Below are 9,888 nucleotides of genomic sequence, written 5' to 3' on the forward strand. Positions count from 1 at the left end.
CAGGAAAGCAGTTGAAGAGTCTGGGAATGCAATGAGATTTCAGTTCTGAGTGCATTTATTAATTCTTTCATAAGCTTCTGTCTATATTAATGTATTGCAGCATTTTGCAGAATAATATAAGGGTTTCATAGTCAGCTTTCCTTCTTCATTCTGAGGACCAACATGTTAGTTTTTCAACAGCTGTAATCAGGAAAATAAGAGCTTTAGTGTTTGCTTCAAACCCTGTATCTCTAGGCAATCTGCTGCTAGAAAGCTACTCACAGAGTTAGCATGAAACTATTCTAATTCTGTATTAATTGCTGTAATTAGCTTTTTTGCGTCATGATCAGATCAAGGAAGCCTAGAGAGAAAAAAAAAAAAAAGAACTTTCGTCACACAGTCTCCTAAAATGCAGCTGAATTTTTTTTATCAAAGGCAAAGGCAATGCCAGTCAGATCCTCCCAGCAGGGCAAAAGCTCTTGGCTTTGCAGATATCAAGGGCAATTTGATTCCAGTTGAGATGGAGTCATTCTCAGCATGCTTTCCTGCACAAAGGCCCTCTACTCATGTTTGTCAAGATGGGATTTGTCTGGTTTCCTTGTTTTGCTTAGATCCCTCAGTATGAAGGTCTTTCCAGTCTTTGTTACCTACAGGTAGACTCATGATTCCTTGTCACTATTGGTGACACCACATATGCATATTGTACCTCTAAAGAATTATACCCCGCAGGTTTCTCCCAACCCACTTTGTGTGTGGCAAGCAGACTATATGCAAAGCATCTGGTTGCAATCTGGGGGGAGCTCCCAGTCTGAATCTTAGGCTTACATCGTTCCCTGTGATGCAGGATGAGCATTCATTTATACTGCTCTTTCCTTTTACACAGCTGTTGTTTGCTATTTCCCTGTTATTAAATACTTGCACAAGGAAAGAAATATAAAAATGCTGATACTTGCTGTTAACTATTTTTGATGCAACAACTAAGTCTGCCAACTGCATAAAGTGAATGCGTTTTGTTAAGCACATCAAAAATGCATTTGTAAGAAAAGGCTCATTGGGTCATATGAGAAGGACACAGAGTACAGAGTTAGCAAAGCACCTTGGTTTCCCATACATAAAATACATTTTTCTTTCTTTGTTCCTTTAGATGCTTGGATTATTTGTACTGTAAGCTTTTTATGATGGGAACTGCCTCTTAGTTATAGCATATTTATACAATGGGCGCCCATTTGTCGTCAGTAGAGAACCTTTTCCCACCCACGTATTTCACTTATATCTTATCACCTAAGTTTAGATTCTCAAGTAAAAGCAGAACCTTCTACATGGCAGACTTTCTGCTTTGTGTTCCTCCCCATTCTTTCTTGCATCTCCTGCATGATCTCCAGGAAGTGCCTCAAAAAGGAACAGATTTAGGAATGGCTGGTTATCTTGGAATGGAAATTAAGCTATATTAACTTCTCACCAATGTTTTAATTTGGGAGCAGAAAAATCTGCTGGACCCGGGCAAGAAACCATGTTTCTATTCAATGAAAAACTTATAAACATTTTCTTGCTTTGGAAGAAGTGTTGACATTTCAGGAACGCTCTTAAAGTCCAAATCTAAAGAGCTGGTGTCAGTGAAGGGCAAGCTGGACTCAGAGCAAGACAATGAAAACAGGTTTTAGTAGTGTCAGAATGTTTCTTCTTCCCTCCCCCAATTCACCTTTTTTTTTTTTTTTTTTTTTTTTTATAAGTAAAGGGAGTCAGATTAATTGGAACAAACATGAAGAAAGAAGATAAAGTTGTCTGAGTGTCTGTACTTTAGCCAAGTAGATGCAGAAACTTTGGGGCTTTTGTATGCTGTTTATTAATACTGTTCATCTATGTTCAGGATAGTTGAAGTAGGACATGAAGAAAGGGAAAGCAGTGGTGTGCTATTACCAATCCCATTCGCCTTGTTTCATAAAAAATAAGACTTTCCCTCAGGAAGGAAGTGAAGATTGGGTACCATAGTTCCAAAAAAGTCTGATTTCTTATAATGCCACAGATTTATCAAGTGCACAAAAGGGTTAATATCATTGACAGTACAGTTGATGGAGTGGAAAATTAAGCTTGAAGTGTTGCAGTGTGCTTGTTTCAATGTGTCTGGAAGGACTGCCATTCTCAAGAAATTCAGAATTTTCCTTTCCTTGAATAAGTGACCATCTTTCACTGAAGGTGCCTCTTCCCTCCAGCCCTTTTTCCAGAGCACTACTGATACCAGGTGTTATTTACCATTTTTCTTAATTGTATTTAGAAATTTTTCTACATATCTCTACATCTCATGAACCTCTGTGGGAAGTTTGCTTGAGTGAGAACTGTGAGATTGGATTGTAGGGTTATTAAATATTAATAGGCAATGAATTTCAAATCATCCAAATTATAGAAATACTATTCCTAGCCATCTCTTTCTTGTTCTGCTTTTTTGGAAAGAAAGGATTATGGTCTCTTGCACATTAATTTGTGATTGTGCCATCAGTATCCATGAACAGTGATCTTTATTACTAAATACTCTAAATAAGGACAGCTCAGTTTTTGTTGGTTTGTCCATATCACAGGATCTATGGTATGATATGAAATCATTAGATTTATCTTAACACCTTGCACAATAAATGTAGCAGCTATTGCTCCTAAGAAAGTGTTTCACAGCTCATGTATCTGTAGAGACATTATGAAACTCAAATGTTTTTTTTATTTGAAATTCCCGAAGCTCCCTTCTTTAAAAAAGAATCGAAGCAGAGAGGCAAATAAGTCTTCAAGAAGATTATTTTATGAATACATGAGCTATACTCTGTCTTTTTAAAGAGTAGAAAGTCACATAAATGACAGTTCCAGAAACTGCAGATTTATTACATTTTTTTCCCCTTTTCGATTATGTTGGCAATGACTAAAAAAAATAAAATTTTGTAATTTTGAGGAGAGAATAATGTACTTTTTTATTAAAATAGAAATGACACACTGCTGCATATCTAACTTGATTTAGTGTTTTTATTAGTTATAGAACTGTTTTAATACCTCACTAACTATTGCTTTCTCCCTTAAGGTTTTCATTGTTCTCATACCCTAGAAACAAATTGATAATTCTGAAAAAAAATAAAGTATTTCTTGGTTGTTTGCTAACAGCAGAATAGCAATCAGTCACCACAGGGTTACTACAATGGGCATCATTATATCTGGATCCTTATCAATTTCACTATATGGGTAAGTATTATTGCTGCATACCGGAACTCCTTTGGTGTTATTGCTTAATTTTAATTGTGATTGTAAAATGTGAAAAATGTGGATCTTTAAACCACAATTAAACACCTGCTATACTTGTTGTGCATTGGCATTTAAAGATATATTGAGTATTTAAAATCTGCTGATTCAGATATTACATTGAGGGGAGAAATAAAAAAAAACACAGGGATTGGTTTGAAAACAAATGTTTGCTTAAGGAAACAGTTGCCGGGAAATTTAATTTAGCCCAATCATGATGCAAGATCTGATCTTTAAAACACTGTGAAGAATAAATTTTGACACCGTGCTGTTTCTCACACAGCTCGAGAGAGGCTGCCAGTCCCTCGTAGCTTCCAAGAATCCCACTGTCCTGTGTATGTCCCTCTGACAGCCCTCTAATGGAAAACTCTGCACTGGAAAACACCTGCCCAGCATTAACAAGATGCAAATGGCAAGAACAGCAGTGTCAAGTTGCAGAGACACAAAGAAACACAGGTTTTGGAGAAAAAGCCATTGCTGACTGCTCCCTTATACTTACTTCATTCAAGAGCAAAAACATTTCTAAATCATCTCTGATTATGAAGGGACAAACGCAGCAAAATCCACGAGCACATGATTTTCTTTAAGCACACAAGCAATCTAAATTAGTTAAAGCTAAGCACGCACTGATGTGCTTTGCTGGACTTGGATCTGCTTGTGGTGCAAGGCGGTTTAAATCTAACAGGCATAAAGGGAGGTGGCTGTGTAGCGCAATTAAATCTGCAAGCAGGCTGTGCTGCAAAGCCTGGCTTGTGCACCTTTCTGCATACCCTCTTTTTTCTTGCTGTAAAAATAGCTTGGAAAAACTAGTCTGAAAGAATGACAGATTTAGTCAGTAAAGCTCATTTTTTGAATGTTTGAGGGAAAGTTTAATTGTTTACAGGCACTGAAAAACAATCAGTATGTGTTAATTTTTGTTTACTGCTCTTACATGTTTCTTTAGCCACTATAAGCACTGGGGAAAAAAGCATGGCACGAAATCTTCTGTCTTTGCCCAGCTGATAGGAACAGTTATCCATGCCCTGTTCAGGGAGGTTGCTCAGGTGTTCTTTTCTTCATGAGTTATGAGATGACTGGCCAAGGACCTGGAAACAAATACTCTCCCTCCCCAGCTCTAAACCAGTATTTCTAAGAGACAAAGTGCTCCTCTGTTTAAGAGGGGTAATGCACAGCATTTTTCTACAGCTGTAGGAGAGAACTTCGTCTTACTCTGTGGTCTTCCAAGTAGGCAACTTTGGTTTTTTGGGGTGCAATGCCTTAGGTTTGCATTTCTCACCATATGGATGAATTTCCCTCCTTCTTGCCCACATACTTCTAGCAAGTTTGCAGTGAACTTTGACATTGATTTGACATGATGTGCTGTCAATCTCTTGCTGCATGTTGTATGATCACACCCCCCTTTCCCTTCCTGGAAGAGTGAGCTTCCCAGGGGTGCAGCGCAGTGTTACCTTCTCCTGCTTGCTAGTGTGAAACTAGTGGCATCTAGCTAGTGACCATAGAAAAGCAGTGATTTAGTAGGCTAACCTGTGCAGATGCCATAGGAAATCTGCAAGTGTTACGTTTTAACTTATTCCCCCCAATAGTTCCTTGGTTTGGAAGCACAGTACCCCACAGTTCCTTTCTGCAGAGGCCAAACAGCTCCTCAAATGCCTTATCACAAATAAATGATTTAAATATGTTCTGCTTGTCTTATAGCATGTCTTGGCTACCAGTACACTTTCCTGTCAATCTTCAGTAATGGCTTGTGTCAGCAGAGCCTCCTGGGAGAGAAATGGGTTTATCTTAAAAAGTTTATGAGAGCATCTCCTATATCTCCAGTGTGTGTCACAGGAAGGGATTATTAAATATGGAATAAATAACAGGCAACTATATGACTGGGCTTTAACTCCACAGAGCTGTTCCATTTTCTAGACACACCAATGAGAGCTGTCAGGCTGGGTGGCAGAGCGGCCTGGGCACCCACAGATAGGCTATATGCCTTGTGGGCAGCCTGTGTGACGGGACATCAGGGCAGGTCCAGGCAAGGCAGTGTTTAGCCCAGCTAATCCCAAACCAGTACCTGGGGTTGTTTCCCTCTACTCTGGAATAGAACCCACTGCTGCAGATGACCATTACAAAATTTTCTTCTGCAGAGAAATCACTGAAGCCCACCAGAAAGATGGTGTGACTGGGAGGACTGCTCTCATCTCCCTTCTAGGCTAATCCACTGCACTGCTAGGGCTCAGCAGAATCTGGGGCATATTCAGGTTTATATTTTAAGCCTACACCTTCATAGCACAAGGCCTATCAATTAATTTACCTGCTCTTGTGTCAATTTTGGCAGCTTTATAAATTGAAAAAAGAGATTCATGATCTAAATCCAGCCCCTCACTCTGTGATGCATCGATGCCTATAATTCCTCAGAAAATATCTTTCCTGAAGTCTGCAATGTGTTATAATCTCTAATTATGAATATGTTCACAGAATTTGTTCATCTCAAGATGCACTTGTGCATCTGTTATTTATGCACTATACATTAAACTTTACATATAGCTTTAGAAATATTTCTGCAGATGTGCACTTGTACTTAAAAGAGCATAGAAAATGACACATTAACTGAATGACGAGGTCTGTGGATAAGGATTGTAAAGTGCAGCAAGGAGCACCATCTTTCTCCAGGGCTGAGTGCCAGCGAGAGGCAAACATTCCCCTGTCAAAACCGTGGGCACAGTGGGGCTCTTGCACTCCTTACAGCCGTGTGTGTGGTTTTCTTTGCCCTCAGGCTGTGTGCATGGATCCCCAGTCCTCACGGCAAGCCTGGCAGGTGGGGCAAACTCAGACCACCCTTGAAGATGATGCAGCAATAATCCAGTGTGTTTGTGATGGCAAGAAAGCCTGGCACTGTGCAAAAGAGACTGTAAACTTATTAGGGAGGCCGAACTTTCTATTTAAATAGCACATAATGCAGTGGGGACTGGTCCCTGCCTGGCACTTTTAATTGCTGCTATAATAATAATACAAAAAGCAGAGCCACTGTTCTGGATGCAGCCATATAAAAAATGATAAATTGTTTTCCTACTTGTTTGCTTATTGTAAAGTAATACTGCCAGTATGGAATTTATTTCACTGGAATAAAAATCCTCAAATGATTATTTTAAAATCTGAGGGAAAAATAAATATAGTTCAACACTGGTCACTACAAGAACATTAATGTTAAAGCAGAGTTGACTTGAAAATAAAGAAATGAAATTATTGGAGGGCCAATAAATACATAACATACAAAAGTATACTTATCCTTAATCACATCCCAAGATCTCCTCTGGGCCATGAATCATTTCAGTGCCAGAAGGACATGAGCACTGCCTTAAAGCAGTCACTGTTTTGGGACCCTAATGTCTGTTACAGTGCTTTGCTGAAATGGAAGCATTAAGAAATAGTTTGGGATAGGGCAGATGCTACCTGATTATTTTATATGTTAGGCTTCCTTCTAAACAAAGGATAAAGATGCACACAGTTTACAGAGATGAACTCTGTAAGATCATGAGCATTTCTAGAAATGCTGAGGGTCCTTCATTCCCAAGTCAACATAATGAGGACACTGTCAGAATGGAATGCTCATTTTATTTTTTTCTTCTTTATCATTTTTGTGCTTCTACGCTTCACAAACAAAAGATTTTTCTCCATGGAGAGTGAAGAGACCAACATATCTATACAGTTTGCCCAGCATGGCCTCAAACAGCCATTCTCTTATTAATCTTGAAAATAACAGTGCTACAACTTCTCTGCTGTAGTTTTTCTTTACACTTCATAACACTCTTCTGTTTTTCACGTTGTTTATGTTATGTTATGCTAGATGATAGAATTACCTGAGATATTTTGAGACTGACTGAAAAATGTCTTCCTTGGTTTCTCTTGAGGCATCATATCTTTATGGAATCGCAGAAGCTGGAGATTGTTAAGGTCATCAGAGCCCATCCAGTGTCGATGCTGAATTGACACTCTTTTCTTTCCCTGTGAAAGCTGCTGGTGGTACAATAGTGCAAGGAAATTTGCACTTTAATAGGACGCGTTTTCATGAAAGCTCAACCTGATTTTGTCTCCCTTTATGGTCCAAATATATACCGTGCTATACAGGCCGTACAAAATTACAGCAAGAAGTTGTGAATGATGTAGGAAATGAAAAATTCATCACAAAGAAGTAGGAGGTAGGCAGAGCTGTGCAACACTATACCTTTTGATATTAAACTCAGATATAGGCTGGAAAGGAAACTGGACTCAAAAGATCTTAAGCAAAAATAAACTGAGAAGAAAAAAACCCCTAATTTAAAAACTTTTGAATTTAGCATATCTTTAAAATGTTCATTCTTTCCCATTAAAAACCAACAACAAACACTTCCCAGTTGAAGACAGCACATCTAAATGTGGCTTTGTCCCAAATCAAGACAAACTGAAAGGGCTTCTGACAGTTCTTGGAAATGCTAGAGTATTCACACTAGAGAAAGCTGTGTGTTTTTTTCTTTTTTTCCTTTCCTTTTTTTTTTTTTTCACACAGGGTGTGGAATCACTCATTCTAGGGCTGGTAAGTAGCATATATAGAATTTATAAGTAGAGTACAAACTAAAAAGAAGTCTTTTTATTTACTACAGGTGGCCTCTCAAGATAAAATCAGGTAGAGGACAGGCAGCATTTAGCACAACATTACTGCAGCTGCTCAGCTCTACTGTACTTGCCCCACATTTCATCACCTTTCCATTCTGCACTGCTGTGTAGGAATAGTGAATGTCAGAAATTTCATAATGCCGGATAAAATTTTTCCACCTTCCATTTGGGCACATGGATTTTTTTAATCCCTTGCAGAACCTCTAAATATTATCTCCATGCCTGTGTAGACAGCATGGATTCGTCCCCAGGCAAAGTGCATGCAGTGTGTGAAGAGGTGTATTTCCCTTGCCACTTAAAGCTGGGCAAGTTCCTTAGCACCTTTCAGAATTAGATCTATAATAGTTATCACCATAAATAGCTACTGCCTATCTGCTCTCCTTGCAAAATGTGTTTTTTTTTAATGACACTGTCCTGGGACTTTGTGCTGGTCAGCAAAGCATCCACACTGGAAATTGTTCCCTGCTTCCTGCAAACACATTACTTAAACTCATGGCTGTAGCTCCACTCCTGCACGCATTTGCAAATGAGCACCTGCACCTAACATGTGGGTTTCTAATCCTCTCATGCTAGAAACCCTCAAATAATTTCTGTGTTTTTATAGGCACTTCTGTGGTGATCAGACTACTCTGAAGGCAGACCTGCAATGACCTGTCTTTTCTTTCTTCCTTCAAACATATAATCTAAGTTTTCCCTTGTGGGTGGCTCCTCTTTCTTTTGTGTCATTGTAATTTCTTCTTAGGTGGTACCTGACAAGTCCTTTTTTACCCTTAGAGTTTTTTGTTCAGATTCCATTCACTTCAAAATATCATTACCATTGCAAACAAGGAAAATGTGTTTATCAGAAACTGCAAACTCCTTTAGGGCCTCATAGGATTAATCACGGTTATAAAGTTTTATTAAACACAATTTTTGTTTAATGACAAGCTCCACCAGTCCTTCCCATTCCAAACCAATCCTGTCCTAAGGGTGTATCTAGCACAGCAGATTGTTTTCAACAGACTCTCAAGACAATCCCTATTACTTTGTCATGCACAGAGATATTTTTCTTCCTGGATAATTTGAACTTCCTTAAAAATCACATCTGTTTCATACTTTATTTATTTGTAATTTAAATCCTTAAATTGAATCTTTCATTACTAACATCTGGGCTTGAAATGCAGCCCACTTGAAAAAATACAAATTTTATTTTATTTGTAGTTACCCCCCTTCACTCAGTAGCATTGGTACAAACATTCCCTGGCCAGAGGCAAAACAGCCGGGTATCTTAAAGCTGTGATGCCGTACCACGTGTAATATGGCTCACTTGAATGTCCCTGAAGTGACTGGCAATTTGCCCAGAATTAGACTGAATGCAAGTAATAAGCTGTAGAATTTCCACAATATTGACAATTAGATATCTCTATACAGCAGCAGCTGTGTATTGTTCTCATGGTATATTCCTCTCAAAGCACCTCCTAAAAAAAAGAAAAAAAGGGAAAAGAAAAACCTGGCAGAAGGTTGCAGGCAGCAGAAAGGTAATATACATTGTGTGAAATATCTCAAATTCAGACTAATAGGAATGTTTCTATTAGTACAGTTTTCTGCGATAGAAATTATGGCTGAAACAAAATGCTGAGGAATTTCAAGTTTATAATACCACATCTGTACTGCAAAATTGCTGTATTTTAAATATGTTTTCTGAAGAAGATACCTACCCTCTCTTTTTGTTCATCACTTAAAGAGGGAAATAGAAGCACGGGTTTGCCTTGGGATGCTGTTTGGGAAAAAGCTTCACCAGTCCTTTTGATAATTGCCACCAGACAAAAAGAGGCATTAGTGAGTGTCCCGTACGTGAAGGTCTCCACGACGCTCAGCAATTTGACGTGGACGGGAAATGAAGAAAAGCTTTAATTTTTTACCTGATTTGAGAAAATTCAAATAGCTCTGAGGGACTTGCTGTAATAAATACATTTATGTTCTATCAATTCTCAATTCTCTCATGTTTCAAAGTTTATT

This window comes from Lagopus muta, chromosome 7 (genome assembly GCF_023343835.1).
Source record: "Lagopus muta isolate bLagMut1 chromosome 7, bLagMut1 primary, whole genome shotgun sequence".
NCBI lineage: Eukaryota > Metazoa > Chordata > Aves > Galliformes > Phasianidae > Lagopus > Lagopus muta.